Source organism: Salarias fasciatus, chromosome 1 (genome assembly GCF_902148845.1).
Source record: "Salarias fasciatus chromosome 1, fSalaFa1.1, whole genome shotgun sequence".
In the NCBI taxonomy this organism is placed as follows: domain Eukaryota; kingdom Metazoa; phylum Chordata; class Actinopteri; order Blenniiformes; family Blenniidae; genus Salarias; species Salarias fasciatus.
In genome coordinates this window covers 15,285,244-15,299,309 of record NC_043745.1, presented here as the reverse complement: position 1 = coordinate 15,299,309, position 14,066 = coordinate 15,285,244, and positions in this window count along the sequence as shown.

Sequence of the window (14,066 nt, the reverse complement as noted above, 5' to 3'; positions counted from 1 at the left end):
CAAGACACTGGACTCTAAATTGCCCCCAGTGGATGGATTGAGTGTCGTGCATAGCAGCCGCCTCCACCGGTGTGTCAATGGGCGAATGTGATAATACAGTGTAAAGCACTTTGTGACCCCTGCAGGGTGAAAAGTGCTGTATACGTGTAGTCCAATTACCATTTAACAAAATTTCTCTAACATTGAAACCAGTCATACCATATAATAAATGTAGTTCTTTTGTGGTTGTGTTATTTCCTTTTTATGATATATATCAACTGGCGGTAACTTCACACTGTGACTGACACAACAGTGTTCACCCCTGTTCACTATTTCGTTCATTCTCAGTTAAGTAGGGAGTCATCAGTCCTGTACTATTCCCACCTGTTTAACCCAGAAACAAACTACTTGTATCATAAGAATATACCGTACTAATATCATGCAGGGTACCCAGTGGTTCATTGGTTCATACTGACACAGGGGAAAAAGCAAAACAAAATCCAAGTTTGATTGCTGGCTGGGAGCCTCTCCTGTACCTTTCCTTGTGTCCGGTGTTGGTGGGAATAGTCTCTGACAGTTGGTATAAAAAGGAGCTTCCTACCAGCAATCAACAGAATTTTTGTTCATATCTCACTGAAAGATTACAACAGTTATTAGTGGGGTTAAGTTTAAACATTGAGGTCATCGTCTTAAGATATCTTCAGTTTATACCACTGACTTTTTTAGTTTTATTTTTTTACACAAGCCATGAATTGAATACACTTTAATGTCACTGCTGCTTGATTTGAAGGAGTAAGATTACACTTCCCTTTAGACTGTGGGCTGCTGGACTCCTGATGTGCATGTGAGTTTTGCAGTCCAAAATATGCATTTGAGGTTCGTTGATCTGTCTTTTTGTCCGTGTTTACCCAGTGATGGACTCTCGTTGGGGTTTCCTGTTTTCACTTGTGGACACATGGGATCCATTCCAGCCCCATGTACACGCGGATAAAGAAACGAGTGACACCTACGTAAAATAATTACTTTCTACATGTGTTACTTTTGAGGAAATCTCTTTATATATTTTGAAGAGAGAGAGAGAGAGAGATATTTCCCCTCTTCACACTCAGGTGTATCAATTTAAATAACACTTTAACTCCAACACAAATAGAAAAGACGATTTGTATTTTTTCCAGCAACAGTTTATCTTGAGACAAAGATTTTTATTCTTTATGTTAAGATAAAATGGAGACAGCCTTTTCATATTAACTGATGCCTGATGAATACATCTCCTTCTCTTTGTCTCCCACCTTTCAAGCGAGGGAGAAGAGGATGAAAGCGTTACAAGAGCACACTTCCTGTGGCTCTGACCATATTTACACTTCCTGACTAATTAATTGGCGAAAAAGCAATTTTTCATCCGTGTTGTTAGGGATACAAGCTGGTGGTGGACAGTCCGTATGTCTGACATCAGAAAAAAAAAAAAGTTCTAGAGGACATTATTCAAAAAAAAAATGTGTGGGCTTTGTGTTTTTATTTCCACTGGTCAAATTTAGGTTACATGCAGAGTGAGCTTTTACTGGCTTCTCAACAATATACATTCATCTGCGAGTCCAAACTGAATATTGATAAATTCCAGTAATGTGAAATAATCCATTGCCCTAATCCTTAGTCTTTGTGTTCTGCCCTTTTTATAGGAACACAGAGGGTTAACAGCAGCCCCTCAACACTGTCCACTGCTGATACATTTACATATCTAAGGGGGCAAGAGAGACACTCATTAGGGTTGGCCCATAATTAATCCTGGATTAGCATATTGGGTCGAGGACACACACAATGGTTTATTTCATCACAGGGTGTTTCACAGTGGGATCACAATGCTCTGTCTGTGTTGGATCATTAAAAGGATCCAGGGAGGCAACAAGGATAATTGAGTGAAATTCAACTGCTGTTGTTGCAACTCCTTTCATTCAACACAATTATTGTGTATGTTTTTTTTTTCCCCCTCATTTTTTTGTTTAACAGGTTCAGTGAGGAACGCCAGGAAAGAGGAAAGAGATCCAGCAGAGTGGAATGAGCTACAGTTCAACCCCATGCAGCCATTAGCAGGCTGAGCCCACCAGGCTGCCCCGGGCTCAGCTCTGTTGCCGAGTTCCTTCCGTCCCATAATCAGCCCCTCAGACAGGAGTGGTAATGAGGTGGCGATTCTCCTCTCTGACTGGCACTGATAGTAAAGATTATTTTTATGGCTTCCTATTATAGATGGTTTAAAATGGAAAGCGATGCAGAAGATTGGAGAGACAGAGCGGTGATGACATTTGACAAAGGTCATGAAGAGGATTCAAGCCCGTAAAACTGCAGCCAATCAGAGATCATCTTTAGGAGGGCGGCGCTCGCGGCTGGAGATGATTTTAGACATATTGTGCAACAGGATTTTGAGGCATCCTTTCTGGGTTTCTGGGTTGCTGTGTATCAAAAGACGACCCAGACTTGTTCATTGACAAAGATGGGATAAAAATGGGATTAATGGAAAGCTCAGACATTCTAAACTGAATATTAAAACTTACATCTGCTTGATATCTTTCATAGCATTCGAAAACATCATATCACTGTAAAACATTTATTCCAAATATGTTTTTGCTTTGGCTTACAGGGACAACTAGGAAGCAATATCTGACATCTGACAATTTCTGCTGCCCTGAAGCAACAGCAGCCTACCAGAATGGAAGAGTCAAACTGAACACAAACTTCATGCTTTATGTGAGGAATCCAGCTTCCACAGACAATCATATTCAACATCAACACTCATTCACAGTCAATTTAGAAAGAAAGCTTCCTTTATTCATCTTCCTGAGGAAACTATTTCCCTGCATTTAACCTATTCTGTTCATATTTAACTTTAACTACACGGCCACAGTGTTGTGCCCTGTAGCAGCTGGAAATTATGTGCCTTGCTCAGGGACTCAAACCGCTGAACCTCCAGATTCAAACTTAACGAACTCACCGAAGACAGTAAACACATAAGTCAAAATCAGGACTCGATGTTGCTGTGAGGTGAGCGTGCTAAACATTGAATTCATGAAAATAAAACTTAATTCTTACAGAAGCCTCTTTTAAAAGCTGTGTTGGTGTTCTCTAAAAGATCACTGGAAACACTAAGAATTTCCTGACTGTCATACTGATTGAATTTATGGGAGGCAGCATATTTAGAGTTTTCTGCTTTGCTATCAACTTCACTTCAGGATTACTTCTTAAAACATAATTTTACAAAGTGATTTGACAGAAAAACAAGAAGCAAAACTAAATTCCTAAAAGAGGATTTAAAACTGTTTATTTAAAAGATTCCGTAGCTTAAAACAAGTATATAAAAGTGAATTTTAAGCTTTTTAAGGAAGGTGCAGATTCTGCCAGCCTTATCTCCACAGGCTGGTTGTTCCAAAGTCGAGGGGCCCCGACAGAAACGGCACGATCACCGTTGGTTTTCAACCTTGACTGGACAGCCAGAAGGACCCGATCCAAGAATCCAAGAGTGCACACTGGCTCACATGAAGGCAGCGTTTCAGCAATGTTGATGGGGCTAAGGCCCAGACTTGCTTTAAAAGTAATAGTTACATTTTTAAATTCAGTTCTGGTTATGCATGCATTACAGGGTGAACAGTTTTTGAAAAAGAACCGAACAAGTTAAATAAGAGTGTTGCCCGCTTTTCACCTTCAAAAACCTCTTTTCTTCTCATTGTTTTAGCCGTAACGACTAATCTTCTCAGCTTTGCATTGTTAAACGGAAGTGGTTGTGTGAAGCCGCATCCCATGAGGTGTGTTTCCATTCAGCAGGGGATGTAGTCATACAAAGTGTTGCTGGATTAGAGAAAGAGACAAAATAATAATTGTCAGTGAAAGTTGGAATTTTTGAGTCATTACTGTCAGAGATCGTAAAATAGTAAAAAAAATATATATATATATTTCTTGTACTTTAGCTGTCTGTAAACACCACTCATTCACCATCTGATACATGTGTTTATATTTACAGTACTTGTATCTGTGGCAGTGTCCCAGTTCATTGTTTGTGGTGGCAGATTGGCTTGTGTCGGCAGCTCTCTGGCTCTGGGATTTGGCCGCAGCTCTCCGCGCTCCGCTGTGTGCCAGGTACTGCATGCAGGGTCACCACCTGGCTGCAGCATCCTCGGGCCGAACTGCCTCAGAGCTGACAGAGCATAGGCCTGAGACGGGAAAGATTACTACAACAGATCTCATCCACATATTGTATTTTCTTCCCCGAACACAAACAGTGGAGGGAATTGGTTGGATATTTTCTCAGATGTTGAGGATTTAACGTGACAGAACAGGAAAAAGGCACATTTTTGGCATGATTTATCTTTGTCACACACTCTCACTGCTGGTGCTTGAATGTTTTTTGAATATATTTAAAAAGACTGATATGCCGGTTTTGTCTTTTTGAGTGGTTATAAAATGTGGTGTATCTTTAATTCTCTTGTTTAATTTCTTTGTTTATATGAGTCATTACTTCAAATGTTATTGCAGTAAAGAGCTGAAAGAGGGCTTCACAACAAGACTGCAAGCATACAAATCAAAACAAAAGAGATGTTTGTTCATAGTAAAAGAGGCTTTTTGAAGCATAGAAAACTGTCACCAGCAGGTAAAGAGCTGCACGACTGAGTATGGAGGCAAAAAACAAAACAAAAAAAACCTCACTCTTGAATATATTTAAAAACATAAATGCTAAGCAAAAGAAAGCTGTCACAACATTTTGGGGGAAGCTGTTATTGGATAAATGTGTCTAAGCTCTCTGAGGTCACAAAAAGTTGCTTATTGTTTATGTGATTTTATCATTGGCACAATATTCTTTATTCAAAAAAACCTGCCTTGAAATTTACCTAATTATGTGAACATACACCGGGAGTACTGTTTATCCTTTGTCACTCAGTCTGAACAACTCCCTGCACCCAAACCTCCGCCGTGCCGCCGTGCCAGAGAGTGGCATCTGTCTCTCAGTGTAACAGGTGTCGGTCCCAAAAGCTCCACGCCGCAGTGACAAACGGATGGCCCAAAGATGTATGCTAATGCCATGCAAATGCTATATAGCACATCTGAAGGTGAGGCATATTAATGAAAGGCAGAGCTTCATAATCAGCCACAGGACTGCGCTGTCCTTGACAAGCTGGCTGCCACATCTTCAAGTGTTACCGGAGGTCAGCGGACGGCACTTCACTGGAGACACTGCAGAGGCTTTGGGCAACATCTGCCGCCACACATGGACACAAGGACACATGCATGGGTCTTGCATGTGCGCACAAACATGCACAGATTTGTGTCTTTGCTGTTATAGACGCAGTCCAACATTGCTTATATATAACCACACACACACAAATGCACACACTCGCACAGTCCAGACTGTGGAATGAAGGAGGCTGACTCACAGAGGCATGTGTTCATTATTATAATATAGTCAGCGTGGAAGTGTGTTCAGCTTGTCATATTTCGGATGATATGAAATATCTGGTAGATCCATTCTCAGTTCACACAGCGTCTGAAACAGAAACTTTCTGGCCCAGCGTCCAGCTGTGGGGCAGTGTGGGTCATCACAGCATGACAGAACCTTTAAAATATTTGACAGAAAACAAATATCTGTTTGCAACAAGAGCGTCACATGTAGTGACGACACAGCGAGTAATTAAATAATAAGCAATTAGTAATTAAATAAAGATATGCATTTAAGAACAAGTTCAACATTTTTATTTGTTAGGGGAAGCGCACAGTAATCAAGTGTTCAGAAAATGGTGGCTGGTAGGCGATCAAAAACGTTCTTGTTAAGGTCAATACTCAGGAAAAGAAAAGTGCAGTTTGGACTTTATGTAATGTCAACGACAGATGTTGAATGTCAGATGCACTGCTGACACAGCAGGCACCAACCCTCCATTGTCTGTGTTTGCAGGTGCCTTCGGTCATTGTAGAAACTTGACACCTTTCATTGTGATATACAAATCAAATCTGAAAGCATTTGAAAAGGAAGCATGTAACAATGTACCCAAGAGGACGGGTCTAACCTACTAATGATGTTGGTTCAGTCTTGTAATTCCTCTGGCGTCAGTGATAAAAATGTGAGCGAAGAAAAAAAAAAAAAACTCAAGCATATACTGTACAAACACACTGAGGTGCAGGCGGACACAAACCCACACTGAGCTAAACACTGAAAACACAGTCATTCCAGCAGAATGCACTGTTCAACCTCTCCTCTGTCTTGTGCCTTATATAGAAGCTGTTTGATGGAGAGGCCCAAAATTCGATCATGCATTTTCTCCTGACTGAAGCCCTCCATATTTAGAGAGTCTATTTGTGGCTGTGTCTCTCCACAGTTGCCTTTGCCATGCCCTGAGGGGAGGTAGAGAGAGAGAGAGAGAGAGAGAGAGAGAGAGAGAGAGAGAGAGAGAGAGAGAGAGAGAGAGAGAGAGAGAGAGAGAGAGAGAGAGAGAGAGAGAAACTCTGTAAACCTCCTTGAACATGCTTCGCTTAGTTTTCAAAACTGCAACTGAACTGACACTCACTGGCCACAGTGCACACCAGAGCATGAACAGACTGATGAGCTGGAGCCGCTGCCGAACTGGGAGGACGGATAGTCTGACCTGTGCAGCGTCTACTGCAGCTCTGGACTCAAGAGAACAAATTCAACATGTGCCACTGAAAGAAAAAGAGCAGTCAGTTGAGTGCGTGACCATAAGTTTTTTGTCATTAACTTATGTAAAAGAAAGGGTGTTGTTTTCCCACGGGTGGGTGAGACAAAGCTATCAATGTTTTTGTCATCAAGCTACATTGTGACAGTCAAAAATGCAAACATGCAAATCCCACTCAAAAGGCTCTCCTGCAAACCTGAGATATAGTCCAACACCATGCAGCCCCAGGTTACTGACATAACGGGTGATTTAGATAACTGCAGATATTCCAACTGTCCACTAGGGGTCAGAAAAGAGGGAGAGTTTACTGATATATGAACAACATTGGCAAATAATTTCTTTCTTCTTTTACACAACAATAATCTATTTTTAATTTTAAAATTATAGGTTTGAAGAAACATTTATTGAAATAAATAACTGTGTATGTAACTATCAGACTAACAATGTAAACATCTTACTAATAACACTTTCCTAATCTCATTGGGGAAATACCTTCCTTAACAATTGAGCCACCCAATATGTCTTCTCTCAGTCACATTACAGCTCTGCAGGGACCTGATGGGGGTCAAAGGTCTTGCTCAGGGAGCCACAGTGGTGATACGTCAGCTGTGGGGTTTGAATCTACAAAGTCCCAATCCCAAGTCCGCTTGTCTAACCTGCAGGCCGTCACTGCCTGCATTTGACCTCCGGCGCTCAGGGAGCGGCTGGCATGAAGGGCAATGCTCAGGGGCCCACAGTGATGACCTACTGACTGTAGGAATTGACCCCGCAGTGCTTAAGTGTGTCTCTCTAACCGCCAGGCTCAATACAAGATTCTCTAAATCAGGACACATTTGCACTTCATACAGGCAGAAATCACACGGGAAACATTTTGATTTGTTTCATTCCATGGATGTTATATAAGATGGTGTCGTGACCAGCATTCTCACACCATCACCAATAAACTCACCGGATCAAGTGTGGTCTTGTTATTCTTTCCATGTACAGTTTGAGTGAGTTTTCTCAGGGTACGCTGGTGTCTTACCACGGTACAAAAGACATGTATTATGGTTAGTGACAGTGAATTGGCTGTTGCTGGGAGTGTGTGTGATTTCTGTATAGTTGCTCTGTGTTTGCCCTGATGGACTGGGGAACAAGTCCAGAATATTCCCTGGACCTGTGACTCAAAGTTCAAGAAAGTAGTAGAAAGAAGGGCCGAAGGACCTGCTTTAAGGATGAAATCAGAGGAATGTGATTTCCTATGACCAGGGCTTAGAGTTAAACACACATACTCACTTTAGCAACACTGAATTACCAGGCTACTTGTGATATCCCTCTGTTTTCACTGAGTGACACAGTTTTGAGGTTTCTGTTACAGCCACAAAGACAACAGACTGAAAGCCTCGCTCGCCCTCTAGTGTGGAGATGCGGACAGTGACGGCAGAGACGCGTTAGATCCCAGTTCGCTGGGCTTGCCATTTCAACTGCCAGGTCCTGATGTGTGCTGGCAGCCCTCCATGATCACATTTCACCCTCCAGTGAGCAGCAGGGGTGCAGCACAGCACAACAACAGCAGCAGCTCGGGAGGCTCCACAGTGCTGCTTTTCATCTGCTCAGATCCCGGAGAGGTTGACAAGCTCTCCTTCAAAGTCTATCACTTACACATTACTTACTCCGAGCTTGTATCGCAGTCGTTTCTCACACACACACACACACACACACACACACACACACACACACACACACACACACACACACACACACACACACACACACACACTGACATAGTATGATTACTTTTAGGAGCTTGGGGATGTCCATGCTATCGTGGCCTCTATTTTTCCTTGTTGAGTCGGACTCATCATTGTGAAAAACACACATCGTCACAATTACAGCGTGACATCAAACCACAGAAGTACACAATTACATACGCACACAAACAAGCCATTTCACCACATGAAAACAAACTAAATCAAAACGTGGACATGATTTCTGTGTGTGTGTGTGTGTGTGTGTGTGTGTGTGTGTGTGTGTGTGTGTGTGTGTGTGTGTTAAGCTTCACTGAACTGCAGTTAAACACAAGAGAGATATATGAGCATGGTCATGTGATCATTCAACCCCAATTGCATGTTGGGGCCACCAGTTCATCGAGTATGCATGTTTTTAGACTGTGGAGTGAAATGTCTTCGAATCTGAAATGCATGCCCATGGAAAACATGCAAACTCTGTACAGAGAAGCCTGGCTTGGATTCAAACCTCTGTCAGTCCGTCACACCACACTCAACCCTAGAGGTAAGTGCAACCCATCATGAGCTTCATCAGCCTGAAGCAACAGCTGTAACACACAGCTGTAAGCATGAGCGGCAACAGCTTCAGTGGACACTACAGTCCAAAAGGACCCCTGAACTATTCCATAGACTTGTGTATCACTTTTTTTTTTTTTGTCACAACAGAACAACCTTAGGAGTTTATTTTATAAAATGCTAAATTTTTTAATGGTAAGACCTAAACACTGTATTGTTCTTTCCCTTTCTTTCTTTCTTTCTTTCTTTCTTTCTTTCTTTCTTTCTTTCTTTCTTTCTTTCTTTCTTTCTGGTGATATAGGGGACATTCCATCTTGCCAGTTATAAAATCTTTGAGGAAGTTTACACTTTGAGCCACTAGAAGGCATCGCTCCCTTGTAGATGTGTCAGATGATGCAACATCCACTCTCTCTCTACAGGACTGAGGCCACATTCTGACAAATCCACAGGGAAAACTGTGAGTTCCAATTGAATACAATATGTCCAAACACGCCTACTTGATCTAAGAAATACGGGGGGCAAAGTTAACTGTTTTTCAAAATTAACAATTTTAATTACAAATCAAAACACAAAACATAAAGTTCAGACAAATATAAAGTCCTGTCACAAATATAAATGAAATCAAATTAATCTAAAAAAAAAGTCACCTGTCCTGTCAGATTAAATTTTTGACATGTCTGAAGTAACAATTATGAGACTTGTGTACAACACACCTTAAAAAAGTTAAATAAAAATGACAGTTCCCTGTTTATTTTCTCTGTGTAGGAAAAAAGTGAGATTGTAAGTACAGTTTTAACTAAAAACGGTCTGCCATCCAACCAGACAGCTGTTCTGAATGTGAGAAGTAATTCATGAAAGACTGGATCTTGTGATCTGACGGCACCATGTCGATGACTGATTGTGAGTTTATCTTTTTCAGCATCTGCTATGTCATGTGGAGCCAAGGAAGAATGCTTGATGCGAGCTAAGTCAACCTATTAGAACAAACATTGGTTTTATCTTCTATCAGGCTTTCATGTCTTTAATTCATTAAACTGGTTGTACTTAAAATGTGACAATAAAAAAAAATATTGAGCTTCAGTTTGAATGGGGCATGATAGTAATAACAGAGTGTAAGTAAATCATTATTCTGACATAACTGGAGGTGTCGTCATGTCAGCCAGGCTAAACTCAGCGCGGTGTCACCGTCAGCCTGAAGCAGCGTTTCCTCACAAGCTGTTGAGAACAGCGGGATTAAGAGCCAATGAAGAGGTCCGGCCAGGCAGTCTATTCAAACATGTACCTGAAACATTCCTGTGTCTTCCAGGACAGTTTGGAAAACAACTCGCTGTGACACAACTGCTTCAGTCGGTGGTTGTAGCCTAGAGGTTAGAGAAGTGGGCTTGTGTTCTTGGGCTTAAATCCCATTGAACGGTTATCACCCTGAGTAAGGTCCTCGACCCCCAGCAGCCCCTCCGGGCGCTTCACTCCAGCAGAAAACTGCACTGGCTAAGTCAAACCATGAATACAATGGGTTGAACACACTGCAAGTTTCACATTTCCCCCAAAGTTTCTGTAGGATTACATCTCATTACCTGTGTCATTCATGCAGAGCTGCTGTCTTCCTCCGTCCTGCTCACTTAATTGAGAGCCTTATCCTTTGTTGCTATTTTGTTTCTAAATTGTTACTAAAGTCCTGTTTACAGGTGCAGAAGGGATGCCTCATTAATTCAAAACTAACGCCATACTCCTGACAGCTACTAAAAGCAATTCCAACAGCAAACAACCAACAACTTCACTCTTCGTCTTACCCAAATTCTCTGTGATGCAGCACCCACCTCATATGAGGACTCACTCCTACAGCAGGTGCATGTTGAGACAAGCAAGAAAACAGGGAAAATATAATCATGGTGCATTTTCCCACACGTAATCAATGTAACTTCCTCTGAACATGAATATGAAGGAATGGACCATCACCTCTGCTGGTAGCTCAGCGAGCTGCTTCATGGCTGCAGTAATACAGCTTTGTGCAGGTAACTAACGTAGGCCTGCCTGAGACAGGCAACACATTGTAACATAGATGTCGTTCCTGGATGGAAACTATGCTTTCCTCACTTGTAGAGCTGGAAAGATAAAAGACATGATCATCAGGATGTTCAAGCTGATTTGTAGTTAAAAGCTGTCATTTTTGCCGCTTTCGGAATGCTAATTAGGTGAATACAAAAAATGAATGACAAAAATTTTCTTTAATTTCTAAAGGTATTGTCTATCAAAAAAAACTAAACATGAACACTGTTCATTAGGCTTCGGGTTTAACGCTCGGGGTTAGGGCTAGGGTTACCTCCTTTTAACACCGGCTGTGTTGGAGCTGCGGTGCGACTGCGGTGCACCACGCTGCAGGAGCTGAAAAGATTACCCCCCCCCATTGTGATCAACAGCTGTATTCATGCTGGATGTAGTTTATCTGTGGCATGATGAACGCAGCTGTCAGGAGCTGCAGGTGATACGCAGCAAGCCTGTTTTCTACGCTCTCTGCAACCAACATGCAAAGGACTAGAGGAGAAAAAAACACAGGAATTTGTATTACTGTGGAAAACCGGATGCTGGTCCTTCAAAGAAAACTCGTCTTCTGGTCAGCACGTTACTGATGTGGTCAGGTTTTTTTTTCAACCACGGATAGCAAACTTTTAATACTAGAAACTGAAAAACAAGGTATTTTGTCTGATAATGTTGTCGATGTATTTTGTGGAGAGCTTTGTCCACAGCATGGACATCTGTCTCCACGGTTACGGCAGGTGAAATGTCATGAGATGATGCAGTGACCGCATCCTGTAGTCCCACAATGAATCCTTCCTTTGAAGGGACTTCGTAATGGTGAAGGTCCGGTGGGGAATGATAAAGCTCTGCTGCGAAGGACGTGATGCGTAGCTGCATCGTAGCCGCACCACAGCTACACTGCAACTACATCGGTGTGAAATGGGGGTTACAGCTGTCCGATGGCCCCAAACCCGAGTAACTGAATTGACTCATGACATCTCGGTGCAATATTAAGCATGGCGTGGCAGAGGCAGGCGTGGCTTGCATGTCCGATTCCACATGAAATAGTGCAGAAAATGGAAAAAGTAAAGGTTTCATGGCCCTGGTCTTGAAATCATAAAAAAGTGTTTTCCTAACACTGTTAGCAGCAGCTGAACCGTTGTTGACAAGCAGGTCACGGTCATGAACACATGATCATGGACCAACTTCACTGTGTTGTTTATCAGTATAACCAGCATCACAAACCAACATGATTCATCAGCAAGATGAAAAATTTATGTGAAGAGCACCTAACTGCCAAACAAAGCCATCTTACATATATCTGGATGCTTTCTTCCGAATGGATTCTGATCGTATCTCTGCATCTGATCTCATCCATTTCAGCGGAGAGCAGCCTTGTATATCGTCATTCTCTTTTTACAGGTCTTGCTGGACTTTTTGTGCAGCGAATACCAGTTTAGCTTTTGATGAAGTGACCAGCCACCAAACTTTGTGTGTGTGTGTGTGTGTGTGTGTGGAGCTCTTAAACCCACAAAGGTTGCCTTTAAGAAAGGCTGTAGATTCCCTCTTTTATCTTAAATTTGCAAAAACATTGTAGCAAGATGACAAGTTAATAACTTCTGATTTATACATTTTTCTGAAAACTACATCAGGTAATTACATTTGAGGACCAGAAACCAGGAAGTGTTACCGGCGTAAAGGTGTGTTACAGAAGTGGCAAATCTTTCTGCAGTGCAGATGGAGACATGTGGGGACATTCCTCTGGAGTCCATCCAGGGGAGGATTGGACACAGCGGGGGGTCACCTCCCCCGAACCGCCTGGGCAGAGCTCACAGAGCTCGCATCGCGTGTGATGCTTCTCTGACATTTTGTGACTCAATGGAAACATTTTAAGTGATGGGAGACAACAGCATTATTCCTGGGAATACCTGGGGGGTTATACAAAGGTCACAGGGGTGTCCGAGGCTCTGCCTGCTCTGAGGTTGTCAGAATTAGCTTTGTAAACGCCGAAGAAATCTAAAATGAAATATTATCTATAGAACAGACTTGGTATACTTAGAATACTTTTGTAAACATAGTGTATATAGATTAGTTTTGTGTGTTGACATTTGTGTGTGTTTAATGTTTGGCTTTACTACGTTTTTTTAAATCAAATATCAGCCTTTCTTTTACAGGATATCTGCGAGCCTGTAGGTAAAAACGGTCAGGAGCCACTAATTTAGATGAATATTCATGAAATTGTTTTCGTCAGGAATTTGAAGTGGTTTGTTTTTTTTTATTACAGTTTTTTTAAAGTCTCATTTTTGTGTCAGTCAGCAAAAACTGAAACATGTTACTTTAACATGTTTGTGTCCCCTTAGAAGAGAGCCGCTTTTATTCAAATTTGAAGGCACATAAGTTATTTTCAGCTTGTTTTGTCACATACTTAAATATATTTTAAATCTTTATGGCAGACATTTTTAAATGTGCTCCAGCAGTAAGGTTGTGTTGCATTTGCTGTTATACTATCACAAAATGAGACTGAACTGACAGCGTCCTGTTATTTGGCCTTCTGAATGTGTGACAGTCACAAATCAGTGACTGTGTACATTTATCTGCATACATTGTGAAGCGTGTGAGGCAGACCGGTGGGAGCCGCGGCGCGGAGCGGCCAGGAATGTGTCCGATCTAATCCCAGTGAGGGACAGAAGATGTTTTAACAGATCTCCTCTGGTCCACATGAGTGGCTCTGCTGTCTAATGTTCCCACAAAAGCCCCGGAACAGGATGAAGAGAGGCCGATGCCTGTTTGCTTAGCAGCAGACTTTCACACTGAAAAAAGGAACTCAACTAAATAATCGACAACAATGCCAACAGAGATGGCTCCAGCCCTTCCTCTCCCAGTGGTATGCTAAGACATCACAAAATATCAAGAGCAAAATGTCAAACCATGCAGAATAACTGCTGCGTCACACCAAATGGAAGAATACCACGAGTGAAGAAGGATCTGTGTTTTATGTTGTAATAATTCATAATAAATTATACTATCCTGGAATTCTTTTTTAGAATTTCAACAAGAAGCTAAAAAAAAGGCGATTTTTTTTCTATTCTCATGATATCATTTTTTTTTTCAACGTTAACTGGAG